We start from the raw sequence: 16,384 nt of genomic DNA, 5'->3' as shown, positions 1-16,384 counted from the left end.
GTATGTGTATATAGTTTAATATTTATTATATATTTCCATAGGTGCGCAGGCCATCAGCAGAAAAAGAAAAGAAGAAAGAGAAAAAAAAAACAGTAAACAGCCAATGGACGTAGAGTAGGAGATGGATCGATTTGTAAAAGGGAAGAGAAAGGCCATAGGCGTTGCACAAACCGAGGCAGGTCATTCAAAAGCTAAATGCAGAAAATATGACAAAGCATATCTTGCTCTTGGCTTCACTGTTAATGTCGTTGGTGAGGAGGAAAGACTCATGTGTGTCCTATGCCTTAAAACACTGGCAGCGGACAGCATGAAACCCACAAAATTAAGGAGACACATTGAGACTATGCATCCGAATCATGTTCAAAAGCCACTTTTTTAAAAAGAAAACTTGACCAATATCGTGGGCAGCAAACACATTTTGTAAAGCCACTACAGCAACAGTGAAAGCACAACTGGCTTCTTACAAAATTGCACAGTACAAGAAATCTCACACTATTGCAAAAGAGTTGATTCTTCCCGCTGCCGTAGATATGGTGTCAGTTATGCTTGATGAGGCGAGTGTCGTGTAATTAAAGACTATCCCAGTGTCAAATGACACCATATCAAGACGAATTCACGATATTGCAAATGACATTGAGGAACTGCTCATTGAGAAAGTTAGAGGAAAGCGCTATGCGCTTCAAGTTGAAGAGGCCACTGATAGTAACAAGGACAGTTTGTTAATAGCGTATGTGCGAATGAAGTCACTGAATGAAGATTTACTATTCTGCAAATACATCCCAAAAAGAGCAACGGCTGATGAACTTTTTAAGATTATTGATTCGTACTTGACAGAGGCTGGGATCAAATGGGAGGACTGCTTGGGAATTTGCACGGTCAGCGCACAGACCATGGCGGGGAAACGGGGAGGATTGCAGGTGCTCATCAAGAGAGCTGCACCGAAAGCGCAGTGGACGCACTGCATTATACATCGGGAAGCACTTGCATCACGGCAGTTAAGCCCTACGTTAAATGATGTTTTGTCTGAAGTTGTTATTGTGGTCGATTACATAAAAACAAGACCACTGAAATCACGACTTTTTTCCGCACTCTGTGAGGAGATGGGCTCCGATCACACTGAAGCGAGATGGCTCTCCATGTGAACCAAAGTGCTGTCCAGAGTGTTTGAGCTCAGGGAGCAAATTCTAATTTTTCTGCAGGAAGGTGGCTTGAATGAGCTTGCCAGCAAATTTGATAATGGACCATTTCTAATGAAGCTGGCATATCTCAGTGACATTTTCTCCAAGTTTAATCAACTAAACTTCCAGCTGCAGGGCAAAGACAAATACCTACCAGATCTGGCAGACCAAGTCTCACAGAAAGCACAGTGATCCCATGTTTTTTGGAACACATTTCTGCTCTGAGAGGTCATTTTAAGAAATGCTTCCCTGACAACAGTGTGCAGTTCGACTGGGTGAGAGATCCATTCACTGGAAGATGAAGAACAGAACAGAGCCATCCAAGAGAGCAAAATGTATGTACCACACAGAAACAATTATCATCATATTCTGTAACCACTGCTCCTTAGTAATTTTTTCTGTATTTGGGCAAAATATTTAGCCTTTGTACTGGCAATGGCAAGTTTCTTTTGTACAAAATTGCCCACACTTTCTGCACATGGCTGAACGCTGAGGGTGTAAGGCTGATGGCTCAAATGAAGTTGCTGTGGCAGATGTACAGGCAGCTGAGGGCTTGATCTTTCTAAACTTTGTCTTTGCCTGTCCAGCTGTGTCTGGTGGCTATATTGTGGAGACACAACAGGCTACACTCATGCTGGAGCCAGAGCATCCAATGCACAACCTTATGAAAATTATTTCATCAAGGTGACAGCAATTAGGCCACTGCTAGAGACCCACTAGAACCCAAAACACATATTTTGTGCTGTCGACACCAGGAGTGAAGACAGCTTTTGTAAGGTCCACACGATTGGCCCAGCGGAGGTATCCAATGATAGCTGAAGGTTTCTTGCATGTTCGGTCTTTTCAGTGTCCAAAGTTATTATAAGTTCAATTCTAATCTGACTCCATTTAAATATCTAATCTAATCTCTATTATATTATGACCTCGAATTTAGGTTGAAATGCAAATTGTTTGTTTGTCCATTTTGAATTATTATTATTCTGACATTTGATTATTCTATTTAACTCTTTATTTTATATTTACTCGTTCATTAGGAATCTATGTCGCTCAGAGTGCCTCACGTCGGCTGTTTTACGTGGACCCCACGATCACAAACTCGCCAGTCTGATCATTAGTCAAAGGTTATGGTTAACTATTTAATAGATCGCCCATTCTTACCATTCTTTAAACAGTGGTTCTGTTTAGCCCCTACAGTCACCCATGTAACAACTTAGTTAAAGTTCAAACAATAATCAGAGGTTATACTAGTACTATTTATCTAGCCCTCGATTGTTATATAACTACTTACAACTTAACAAAAGCTGAGACAATAATTAAAGGTTATGCTAGTACTATGAAATATGTTAGTATTTCAATAGTATTTATTATCTAGCCCCCGATAATTAGAAATAACTACGTACAACTTGAATAAAGCTCAAATAATAATCAGAGGTTATGCTAGTACTGTTTATTTAGCCCCCGATAATCAATTTAACTATGTACAACTTGAATAAAGGTGAGACAGTAACCAGAGGTTATGGCTAGTACTATAAAGTATGCTTGAACCAAGCTAGTACTTCAATAGTATTTTGTCTAGCCCCCCCATAGTTAATGCAACTCCATAACAACTTAACTAAGGCCAAGCAGCTAGTCAGAAATCTAGAATCTCACCTGATGTGCCCCATCTAGCCTGAGATATAGTATGTACTTAACCTTGGAAGCAGATTTGCGGTAACATACACCTTAATCTACTTGAGAAAATAATTTCAGAGTAAGTCAGAATAAAATCAAATGTAACAATTTATTATCGGTCAGGTAAATATGTGTTACACCAATTACATGGCTAATTCAGAGATGTCAAATCAATACAAAACATCAAATTCTCAAACATAAATCTAAAAGTAAAAGATGCATACCTAACTTTAGAAAAATGTATTACAGACTTGGCATATGATAAATATTTTGACATTACATTGCAAAAAATGTATCAGTGTGCTATGCAAAGGTTTAATGCCGACAATTCAAGGTCACAAAAAATATTTATTTGCATCCTAATAGATTCAGAATTTAGCACAGTCCTGACCCTGAAGAACACACAATAAAAAGGAAAGAAAAAGCAGAAGCATTCCTGGAAGCTGAAAACATCCGAGTTCTTGCATGGCCAGCATACTCACCGGACATGTCACCCATTGAGCATGTTTGGGATGCTCTGGATCGGCGTATACGACAGCGTGTTCCAGTTCCTTCCAATATCCAGCAACTCCGCACAGCCATTGAAGAGGAGTGGACCAACATCCCACAGTCCACAATCAACAACCTGATCAACTCTGTGTGAAGGAGATGTGTTGCACTGCGTGAGGCAAAAGGTGGTCACACCAGATACTGACTGGTTTTCGGATCCCCCCTGGACCCCCCCAATACAGTAATAATGCTGTCTAATCAGCATCTTGATACTCCATCCACCTCACAGGTGTGGCATATCTCGGCAAAGGAGAAGTGCTCACTAACACAGATTTGTGAACAATATTTGCGAGAAATAGGCCTTTTGTGTACATAGAAAAAGTCTTAGACCTTTGAGTTCAGCTCATGAAAAATAGGGGCAAAAACAAAACTGTTTAGTTTATAATTTTGTTCAGTGTATTTTTCTTTTCTTTATTGGATTATTACTAATTACTTTATATATCCCATATCTATCTCATCCAGGAAGAAATATGCAGACCTCATTTTCTCCGGTAATGTTGCCATGGAGACTCATAATATCTGCACTCCATTGATCATGGCTTTTTATAGTCATGGTGCACGTGCTAAACTCAGCATCAGCCTACTCCGAGTTGATTGAACTAACTCAATTCAGCAGTTCAGAACCCGGAAACTCAAGAGTTTTCCATCTCAGGGTAAGTGAAGTTTGAACTCAGAGTTGGTTGAACCTGCTTATTGAAACAGGCCCCTGAACAGTCTAATCAAACCAATTAATAACAGACTACTTGACAATTGCATACAGGTGTGTTGAAACTACATGTTGCGGGGCAGTAGCCCTCCATGATATGTGCTCTGTATGCGTTTAGAAGTCAGATACACAATAATAAAACTATTGTTTTAAAGTGTTTTTTTTTTTTTCTTGTGCACATTACACCACACATTCACAAAATATCCATTGCTTTAGAATTAAATTAGTTTATGAATGTTATCACTATCTCAAAGTATCTATATAATGTACTGTGAATGCCTAGAAATTGTTTGTTTTATACATTGTACTTACATAGTATTGTACAAAAGGCCACTATTTGATGTTGTTTTAGCAATGCTATAATGACCATATATAATTATTTTTAGCCTCTTTATTGGTATACAACAAGAAAATACATTAAATTTGTAAGTCAAAAAAAAAAACAGCTTCTACAAGCTAACTTGGCAAGTATTTAGTGTGACCTCCTTTATACTTGAGCAGTTGAAGGAACCTGGCTTTTTTTAATGAAATGGAAAAGGACTGAAAGCCCAAGAAAACTTCTGAACAAAATGGCTTCAAAAATCTCTATTTAGTGTGAAAGAACTATGAGAAGCTTATCATCAGATTTTTTTTTCATTATTAATTTAGTTTGTGTATTTCCTTTATTTTCTGTTTTCATCATAATAAAGATACATAAAAATAAATATGGATGGTCATTAAGCATTTGTAAAATGACAAAGCAGGTGGTGACCTATGATTAACTATATGCATATAAAGTTCAATTTAATTGTTTTGAAATACTGTATGTGTGTTCTTTACACAAACCCAAATTTGTAAATGATCAGAAGATGCTTTTGTCTTATAATTTATTAAGCTACTTTTTAGCAATTATTCATCAAGGAGGTGAAGGAATCTTTCCTCCCTTTCCTTTGCCTCCATCTCTCTCCTTTCCTCTCTTACTTTTTTGTTTTTGAACAATTTGTTTGAGAAAAAAACTAATTATGCCAGTATGATGTACAGAAAAAATGGGTCAGATATCTCTTTACATATTAATAATACAAAAAAAAAAAACAGAAAAAAGGCACAGGTCAGTTCAAAACACCACACAAGAGTACTAGTTATGCATGCTTGAGATACAAATCATAAAATCAAAAGGGTTAATTTAGGAAAAACAGTAAATGAATAAATTGGCTTAATTGTAAATTGTGGCTGAAGGTAATAAAAGAATCAGTCCTCTCTCGCACTTGCTTCTTGGTGCCGTCTGTCTTCTCTTTGTCTTGCTGCTCTTTCTCGTCTCTCATCTCTCTCGGTCCTCTTTCTCTCCATCGTCTCTCCTCCCCTCTCAGCCTATCCTCATGAGCTCAGCTGAGGGAACAGGCCTGGTCACTGTAAAATAACACAATAGTGTTGCTAACTGTACATTGCTGAATTATGTAAACCATGCAATACTTCACATAAGTTAATTGTAAACTGTTCCTGGAGTGATGTCACACCAAGATGCAGGGTCCAGCACTCTCAGGTTAAGCCCATATTATTTTTTGGTGCAAAGCATTGACATTTTCAGCTCAGCATTGGTCACTTGACCAGCCTCAGAACGTTTGTAGTTACAAATGCACTAATTGGCTGGGCATGTTTCTGCACCTCTTGGGTATGCTTGTGCTTTGCAGATTTGTCATGTTGGCTCACATCACTTTTCCCTCCGTGTGATTCACTAAAGTCTGTGAAGCATATTTTACAAAATGCATGACTTTGCCTGCATGTAGCTCTTGGTTAAGTCTCCTCGCATTTGTTAAGATACTTGCACCTTTTTTGCAGGTACTCCGACGCCATCTCTCTCAAGTTCCTCCATCTTCGGAATGTTTTTCCTCTTTGGCCGCTATGCTTCTTCTCCTTCTTCTTCTTAGTGAATGACTTCTGTAGATGTTACAGCTATACTGCCACCTGCTTTACCGGAGGTGAATGTAGCAAATACGTGCAATGTAATTATTTTTATAGAACAATTAAAAATACGGGAGAAATATGGGAAAATATTTAAACGGGATGATAGTGGGATAGAATAGTAAGGTAGAGGAGAGTCCCGGGATTCAGGTTTTCAGTCCACCTAACAAATGCTGTCTATGCAGAAACCAAACAATAAAGATTGCTCCGAATACAAGAAGTGTTTGTATTGCCTTCCTTCTGATCCCAACATTCATATCGTTTGATCATTGAGATAATTGGACTTCGGTCAGTAATCACAACTGTCTAGGTGTTACTACACACTTCATCGATAGTGACTGGACACTTCAGTCCTTCGCGTTAATGGTACTGAAAACAGCCACACGGCACTATTCTGATGCATGTGATGAACAGTTCCTAACAGTGGCAGAGAAGTGGGACATTACAGAAAAAGTGCCCACCATCGGAACAGCCAGTGCTCGAAACATGGTTGCAGCAGCAAGAAAACTTCCATTTGATCACATGCACATATACTGCAGAGGATCATCACTGTTTGCCTCTTGGACAGTGGGTTTGTTGGTGCATTGACAAAGTGTCGCAAAGTTGTTGGACATATTAAGCACAGCCCTGCTAACACAGAGGAACTACATCAGCAACAAAGAGAGCAACTAATACAGGATGTTTCAACGAGGTGGAACTCATCACTCGATATGATCACACGTATCTTACGGAATGAAGAGGCTGTTAAGGCTACTTTAGCCCAACAGAAACACAAGTTAGTCATGCTAACCGCTGCTGAGTGGGACAAACTGCACAAGCTGCAGACGCTTCTTGAACCATGCAAGTAAGTCTGCCACACACCCATCTTCCTCAATTACATTAGTGTCACATTCTATTGTTATTGCATGATTGTTGTTGCATTTATTTGTGGTTCCAGTTGTATTTGTTACACACAATATATATTTTATTTGACAAGTTGAACCCAAGAATGTCACACATAAAATGTCTTCGAGCTCTTACTGATCAAGACAAACGTGCTTGTTACAAGAAAAAGCCTTTAAAAATTCCACAAAATGAAAGACTTTTCTCACTGGCGGGCAACATTGTGCAAAAGAAGAGGGCATCTTTAAACTCAGAAAATGTAAACATGTTAGTTTGTCATAGCAACTGGTTGAAGGAGAAATAAGAAATGAGGTTAGTTTAACTGTGTTTCAGTTAAATTACTGTATGACCATTGTAGCATAAGGGACAGGCTTATTATAATAATGAAACATGTCATGGCCATTGTAGCCTTGGTTTGTGTTCAATAATAAAAAAATGACCAATGTAGCCTAAGTGATAGGCTTGTGTTCAATAAAAATAGTAATAAAAGTTGCTTTTTGTAATATCTGTTCAATCTTCATTTAACACAATAATTTTAAATGATATTTTGGGGGGAAATTTCTCATCTAATATTTGTGTGATTAAATGATTAATTAGATTAATTAATCAGCACATCATGTAATTAATTAGATTAAAATAAATTTTAATTACTTACCAGCCCTAGTTAGTAATTGAAACAAAATAAGAGGGATCATGAAAATTCCATATTACTTTTTATTTAGTACTGTCCTGAATAAGCTATTTCACATAACAGATGTTTATATATTCTCCACAAGACAAAATAATAACTGAATTTATGAAAATGATGCTTATGGTCGCTGGACTCGCTGCTCTGGATGGAGATGAAGATCGCCGAATAAATGCTTGAATTTGTAAATAAATAAATGATTCTGAAGATTTGGATTACAGCGCATGAATAAAATTGTTTCATTTCGTGATTATGTTGCATTTTTGGCGTATTTTATGAATCTATTGTCAGTCGGAGAAAACGCCTTGTGTGGCCCATGGCAAACAAAGTAAATATTACATGACAAGTAAAGGTTAAACGATTGCCAAAATGTTATTTATTTTAAGGGTTTAATGTGAAGTCTTGTTTATCATAATGTAGGCCTATTATTGGAATCGATCTGGCAGCAGAAATCACACAGAACAAAACGAAATGTTAACATTTCATATTAAGTAAACAATTTAATGATGCAGTTGAAAACGATAATAATCAAATTAATGCCGCAATTTCAATATTCATAAGGATTCATTTTTAGGTGTCGTACGTTTAAATGCTGAAAATACATAAGTATTTGTACGTTTAGATGCTGAAAATATTTCAGTATTGTACATTTTAGTGCCTGTAAAAATGTAGTTTTGTAGAACCATATTTTACATAAAATACTTATGAATTATCATGAGATCACATTGGCAAGGCTGTGTAAACTCACTCAGTGCACATGGAGAATGATATTGCGTGAGTGCAATATTAAATGAATGCACAATTCAACAGAAAAACATAGAGAGACTATTAAGTCGTTCATTCAACAACATTAAGTATTGTTCATTAAGCTACTTAATAATCTTATGTTTAAAGTCAAAACAAAGATGTAAATGGAATGAACTTTTTATTGAGACAATTTAGCTCCATCCATCGCTAAAAATTGTGTGACGCGTGTCCCGAGCTCTCGTCAGCGTCGCCCTGGAAACGAACAAGGAACGGTCACAGCTGAGCCCAGTTAAGCGCCAGCTTTATAGGCTGCCAAGTCACACACACCGGTGAGACATGTCTCCAGAAGACAACCTGATAACGTTCCTCTCATTTATCTGCAGAGAGCAGTGTGTGACCGGCCAGCCAGGATTCACCCGCACAGCACTGGACCCATCGCACCCAAGCACTCAGACCCACGGAGGACACAGGTTTCAGAGCACAGTTCGACCCACCCAGGACACACGGATTCATTCAAGTTTGCACAATAAACGCACCCTTCGGGGCCTTTACCGAGCCAAACTTGTCACGTGATCCTTCCTCCCGTTACAATCGGCACTGGTTATGGGTCATATGAACAAAAACCAAAATGGTGTTAGGGACCAACTAGCCTTGAGCAATCCAAGCGTGCAAACAAGTAGGATAAGAAGACTGGAGCCAGGGGGCATTGTCCAATAGCAATTGTATACAGTGGACCCAAAACATATTAAGACACTTTAGCTGTGGCCAAACTTATTGTTAAAGCAATTATTAATAAATTGCTTTAATAATCATAATATCAAACCAAATAGTATTTGGCCTAACCATAAACAAATGTTAATGCACTGTTTCTAAAAGGAATACATTTTTAGCTTTCTTGTCAATAATAGTATGCACTGTATTTCATGTAATTTAAACATATCATCATGTATAATCATGGACAAAGATATTAGTTCAAACCATTGTTGTTACCGCACCAGATTTAATTAACAAAACAACAAGTGCTGACTATAAATATATAATTTTCATGTCAAAATATTAATGAATATACACTTACTGTTCAATCTCATCTACCATAGACACCGTAATGAGTTAGAAAGAGGACACTGAGGCAGATATTGTTCAAAATAACTTGGACTCAGAGGATACCAGAGTGGACCTGGAAGAAGCAACAAACAAGTGAGCATGTACCATGTTGCACTCTATCTTTTAAATATCAGAACAATAAAAGCTGCCCACAGCAGGAAAAAAAAAAAAAAACTGTCCATATTTACACAATGTAGCAATTTGCACATTCCCGTAATGCCAGGCAAAATACAAGTTCAAACTGAAAAACAGGCCAGACAGAATGTGCAAAATGGTAAAGATCCTGGTCAGTCAACATGGAGAAATAAAACACAAAGTGTGTGAGAAAAGGCCAGCAACAAACCTCGAAAGAGGAACACTTGCTAGAGGAATTGAGTGGAAATATGTCCAGCTGCGTCAACAAGAATGTGCTGAAGGCAATCAGCTCTGAAATTAGGAAAAATAAACTACTCCACACTGATGTGTTAATGGAAATGCATCTCATGCAAGGCATACTAAGAGGATGTGACACCATATTTATTTTAAAATACCAGGATACATACAGCATTTCAGCATGGACCCTTTTGGTGTTTATACTGCATGTACACTTTGCTTGGAATCAGTGTTCTTATGGACCATTTACGCAGTAGGCTTCTTCCCGTGTCCCTTATCTGGATGCTCCTGGAGGAGTGGTCTCAAAAATCACAGATCAGCCAAAGCAAGTCTTATACTACTCACTCACTCTTTCAGGCAGGGGTCGGGATGCTCCCCCTTTACCAATCTGTGAAATGTTATCAAATGATCATTCAGTACCTCCAATCACATATTGACTCATGCGATTTACATTGCATTGTCCAAATAGACAAATGCACAGCACCAGGTTGAGACAGACTATAGTTGAGCTCTCATCCAAAGTGTTCTGCAAGCTTTCAACAGGGAGCAAATCACATGCCAAGAAAGAGTTTTTGACATTTGCACAGGCAAAAAGATTACGGGATGGCATGAAGCCTCACACTGTGCTGCACATATGTTCTGCTCACATCCTCAAGCAGTCAGACAGGCAATATCAAAGCAAACTGATGACCAAGGCCTCAGAGACTTTGTCACATTTGCCTCTGCAAGACTGCAGAATGCCTGTTCACTAGCTGAAACAAGATCAACAAGGAAATACAGTTTTAGTTCGATTTTGTGAACCGGCTCAAAAGAACAATTCGTTCAACATCATCGATTTACATTGTAATAAATGGCGCTTACAAACTTGTGATATGCAGCGAGTTCCAAACAAAATCTGATTTCCGTCTTGTTTTCTCATGCTGAGAGAGAAGCAGATGTATGTGTGTGAGAATACCATATATTGTGTTTACAAATTAAACAGAATTAACAACAGAATTTAATGAACTTGCTTCAAAAAAGTAACATATCAATACATTCATTTTTGGTTTTAATGTTTTTTTTTGTGGTAAGCATTTTATAAAAGCAATAAGGTACTCGAGGCGTGCTGTATTGTGAATGAGTCACGGCTGAAGGAGTTCCGCTTCGCATCGTGCCTAACAGTGCGTTTCCACTGGCACATAGCAAGTGCCCCGGAGCGACTGTTTTCAATTCATTCATATGGAAGTTGAGCTTAAACGCTTGCATGGTGCATTATGGGATTGAAAGCAACGCCAAGAAAGTGGCCGAGAGCATCAAAAGGTTTGGGCATTCCTCGACTTTATGCAAATATCGAGCGAAAAACTCCGGGCGACAACCAATCACTGTGAAAAGAAGATGAAACGCAAACAGGATGCAAACATTGTTTTTAAGAGGCGTGCTCTGTCCTAAATTTGACACGCCCCAAAGCAGGCGTTGTAGCGTTGCAAGCGGCACTGAACGCAGATTTGATGCTGTAGTGGAAATGCACCATAACAACACCCTTCAGCCATGACTTATTCACAATCCTCCAAAAAAACATTTTCCCACCTCAGTCACAAACTCCTTATCCTTTTTCTTCAGGCAAGGGCGCCTTTCTTGTGCCACCCCAATATGAACAAGACATAGATTTTTTTTACATTTTATGTTTTCCTAATAGTAAAATGTCCCCTTTTTGGAAACCACCAATATTCTCCCATTTTTTTATTCTTAGATCTTTGAAAAATCTTGAAAAATTAATTTGACATTTCAATGACTTTCTGTTTATAGTGAAAAAACTAATTCACTTAAAAAATACAATTAAAGTTACATTTATTTGATTAGACAATTACACACAATAAGATCATCACTATGCATTAATTTATGTAACATTTCATTTTCTTTCCATAAACTTTTAACAAAATGACCCTGTGACGGGGTGGTCCACTGTGACAGGGTGGTATGGACAAAATGTTTCTGTATATGAACTGCTGGTTTTAAATTTTAAAAATTGGGGAAGGGGAGACATTAAAATAGGAGATGTAATGGAAATCTTGGTCATGCTCTGAAAAACTGAAATGAGCATCATAATAGTGACGGGGAGAGTCGCATCCACACATCCTTCTGGATTTCCATGTGGTGGGATGTCACAGGCTGTGGTGCTTGAATGATTTCGAGCACATCATCAAAGAGATTCCACAGGAAGTCATCTCTTAGAGGCCAGAAAAACCCGTTGGCCCCAACACGGTGTATACATTTTACAAGGGAAATGCTGTGTGTTGAGGCTCTGACATCTCAGCTGCTTTTGCGTGGAGCACATGCAGCTAACTTCCTGGTAAAGGATTTCTCCTGGAGTGAATGTGACCACTTGGTGGGTTTTCATTGTTGATGGCACTGGTGGAATCTGGTCTGGCATCCTTTCCATTGCCTGCTCCACTGCTTCGGATGCTACATAAAACAGCTCAACAGTTGTAAATGTTTCTGTGAGGGCCTTATATAGCTCATGGGCATCGGGTATGTCACGGGATGAAAGAATGGACGAAATGCATTTGTCCATGTTTCACTCCATCTCGAATCGCGCTCACAGAAAGTGCTCAAGAAACAGTATCCCTTCCACGGCTCGGTATACGCTTTCAACTCGCTTTTTTTTTCTCTGTCTCGAGCCTTGGTCAAATCTCTGCGCACATTGTTAGACGAGCACTTCGTAGAGAACGAGTTTTTAGGGACAGACAAAATCCCCTAGCTTTTCCTGATACTTACTTGTATGAAAGATACAGATTTTCCGCAGAAGGAATCTGTAATATTTGCGAACTTCTTGAGCCGCACATATCACATGTGACACGTCGAAGTCATGCCCTTACTGTACCGCAAAAAGGTATGCATTGCGTTGCGTTTTTTTGCAAGTGGTACGTACTTATATGCGGTCGGTGATGCAGAGAACCTTGGGAAAAATACGGTTTGTCGAACCATTCACAAGGTGATCCTCACACTGCAGGGGTACATGAATAGCTTCATAGTGTTCCCTGGACATTTATCGACCATGTCCATAAAAGAGGGCTTTTATAAAATTGCCGGTAAGATGGATAGGGTGACATCACATGAACAGATTTACTTTTATACATTCACTTTTTTTTTCTCCCCAGAAAGCAGATTTCACTTAGAACACTTAAATTATACAATACAGTACATGTTAATATTATTCTAAATCTTTTTCTTTTTTTTTATATTAATCTTATGATAGGATTCCCTAGAGTCATAGGAGCAATAGACTGCACACATGTTGCAATCTCCACAGCTCTTGGAGAACATGAGGCAGATTATGTGAATAGAAAGTCCTTTCACAGCCTCAGTGTTCAGGTAGGTGTACTATACATGCAAGATGATTTTTATTTTCAGTGAGATGAATCATTAACACATATGACAATGATCTACTGTACATTTCATCTTCAGATAACTTGATCACGAATGCATGATCACAAGCATGGATGCCAAATGGCCTGGCTCAGTGCATGACCCACGAACTTTCCGTGAGTCTGTGTTGTGTCAGCACTTTGAGGAAGGCAAGTTACATTTGGAACAGTACAAAACACTTTAAAGTGTTCTTTTTAATTGACAAAGCAAAACTTGTACAATTTTCCCCTTTTCTGTTCTGTGACAGGGCTTTTTGATGGCCTGTTGGTAGGAGACGGGGGTTATGCATGCCAGAGATTTTTACTAACCCCCTATCCTGACCCTCAGACAAGGCCACAAAACCGGTTCAATGTGGCCCTCAGTAAAACCAGGGTCAAGATCGAGATGACCTTTGGCATCCTAAAGGCACGTTACTAACTGCCTGCTTTAGTAAGTTCACATACTGAAATCTGTTATTCCAGCTGTTTGATCTCCAATTTGATTTTTTTAATTTTGGAGGCTCCTCAGCTCACAGTCCAGCTCCTTTAGTGTGCAGTCAAATTCTAGGCTCCTTTTGTAAAGGGCCCTGACTGAGTCAGTCTCCACCTGAAACATAATTCCTCCACAAACAATCATTAAAAGTCTTCTTAAGGTAAATCAAATGACAAAAGGCATGACTTAATACAGGCACAGGACTGGCTGTAATTTATGTCAAGGGTTTAAAGCAGTACCTTGTTCACATTCCTTCTGAAACCCATTGAGGTAGAGGCATTAGTTTGTGGGGCCGGTTGTGAAAAATCCTACAATAAAAGAGATAAGGGCCAGTCACATTTGTGAGACATTAAAATGTGTGCCATAAAAAAATGCATTCACCTCAGCAATGGTTTCAGAACACACAGAGAGGGTGTCTTCGTCACTTGCTTCACCCTAATAAATAAAAGTAGGCCAATGTAAATCATAACTGTTATAAAGCATATTCATAGTGTTCTGTCTGCTGCAAGCTCACCTCTGTGTGGGAGACTGTGTGAACGTGTGCCGGCTTCAACAGGGACACTGTATTTCCCTCTACTGCAGAACATACAGTCAGCTACATGTACAACTTTTAAAGGGGTCCTATTATGCTTTTTCACTTTTTGAATGTTAATCAGTGTGTAGTGTGTATGTTTGGGCATAAAAAGATCTACAGAATTACAAATCTCAACGTCCACTCCAAAGGGAGATATTTCTTTTTTTTTTTTAAATCCCTTTTCAAGAACTACAACAAACAGCTTGTTTGGACTACAAAGTTGTTTTCCTGTATTTGTGAAATTTGCAAATTGGCCAATTAGAATATCATTAAAATAAATCCTGCCTATGGAAATTCGAATGGTTGGCGGGTGGGGAGAACGCTTGGTTGAGCACTGCACGTTTCAAAATCGGAAACCGGTGCGGGTGTTTTTATATCACTGTATTTCTGAAGGAAACCGACTGTCTTCAGAAAATTTTGGATGTCATTTTCATTTCATCTTGTATGTAATGTCTGATAAAGCAGTGTTTGAGAGCGGAGCGCTGCTTTGTGTACAGCGTTACCGGGGAAACCTCGCTCTCTACCGGGCAGTGTTGCCAACTTCTTTCAATGGAAAGTAGCTAAAGCCAGTTTGAAAAGTCGCTAAATGTCGCTAGATGACGTCATACGCTAATTAGCATATTCATGACGTCATCACGTCGTATTGCCTTTTACATTGTTTGTCTCTCTGTGCTCACATACTGTATTTTAATGCAGCCAAATTCATAATAACTGTTTTCATTTATATATTTTACTGTTTCTCTGATGTCAGACAAAAGAATAAATATGAAATAGTGACTAAAACGCTGCCTTTTAAGAGTACATGTCTCCCTTTCAAGACATTAATCTGCACAAAAATCCTGATTTATAATTGAGCCGTCTTCTGATTAAATCAAATACACAAAAGACAAGACAATTCCTGTGCTGTGATATCGGCTATATTTGCATGTAAAATTAGAGAAACAACATCATATCTATTTTAAATGAAGGCGCTGCTCCTCTCAGCCGCTCGCTGAACAGAGCAGATGCAAAGAAAGAGGTGTGTGTGCGCTGACCTCGCGCCGTTGCGGCAGTACGAGCGATCACAGAGACTCGCTAAGGTTTGTTGCTTTTTTGGAAAAATAGTCGCTAGGGGGTCTGAAAAGTCGACAAAGTCGCTAAGTTGGCAACACTGCTACCGGGTCTCACTCGTCCTTAAAAGTGAAGCTGCGGGCTCTTTGATCGCCCCCTGGGGGCTGGCTGCAGTACAGGTCATAAACCCCGCCCTCTCCATGTAAACGAATGGGACTTCAGTCGAAAAAAATAAAAATAAAATTACACTTCCAATACAATTTTCCAAAATATGGTTTTGGTCATTTAAGGTATTTGTTATCTCGCTGATATATGTTCAATTGTTCGTTTTTGTGATGCGTTTGAATTTAGCTAGTAATTTGATGCTATAAAAACGGGGCGTGCCGTTATGGTTGATTGGGTCTGCGGGAGTTTGATTCCGCGGCTCCACCTCACAACTCTACTGCGCAGACTCGGGCTCCAAATGACGTCATTTACTCAAGTTGGCAGCGGCCATACGGAGTTGTATTCGCTTCACTTTTCTATAGTGGAAAGAAGCGGAGACGCGTCGTCCATCTTTTTTTTACAGTCTATGCTCTCTACCGCTCCAACAGCGCCTCCTGCTGGCAGATAATTAATTTGCATATACAGTATATGCCCACAAATAGTGTAAGTCTGTGGACTATGGTATAAATAAATTCAACTGTATAACAGTTTCACTGCAGTTCATGTTATAATGTTATAATTAAAGAACAATAAACATAATACATATTACCGTTGCACTTATCTGTACATAGTAAATGCAGTTAATTTTAAGCTGTTGTTGACATCCTATCTAAAACGTGATTTAGCCAAAAAAAAACAACAATAATGTTACCACTTTAATATGTCTTGCAATATCCGTGCGTGCAAAGGTTCTGCACGATCCTCTTGTTCAATATTCTCAGGGTCTGAATTGATATGGCAATATTGACGAACTTGCTGTTTTGGCAAGGGGCGGGGCAATACTCAAACACGTCTAAGCTGTTCGCCAATCACAGCGCACTGGGACAGCTAACCAATCACAAAAC

At 38.8% G+C, this 16,384-nt stretch overlaps 1 pseudogene; it reads left to right on the top strand.

Annotated features, from left to right (window-relative positions):
- The first annotated feature begins 11,078 nt into the window (after window positions 1-11,078).
- LOC131546682 (putative nuclease HARBI1) lies at window positions 11,079-13,657 on the top strand (annotated as a pseudogene).
- The last annotated feature ends 2,727 nt before the right edge of the window (window positions 13,658-16,384 follow it).

The sequence above is a fragment of the Onychostoma macrolepis genome, chromosome 09 (assembly GCF_012432095.1).
Source record: "Onychostoma macrolepis isolate SWU-2019 chromosome 09, ASM1243209v1, whole genome shotgun sequence".
Classification (NCBI taxonomy): domain Eukaryota; kingdom Metazoa; phylum Chordata; class Actinopteri; order Cypriniformes; family Cyprinidae; genus Onychostoma; species Onychostoma macrolepis.
The sequence above is the reverse complement of the archived record's forward strand: the minus strand, read 5'-3'. Positions and strand labels throughout refer to the sequence as shown.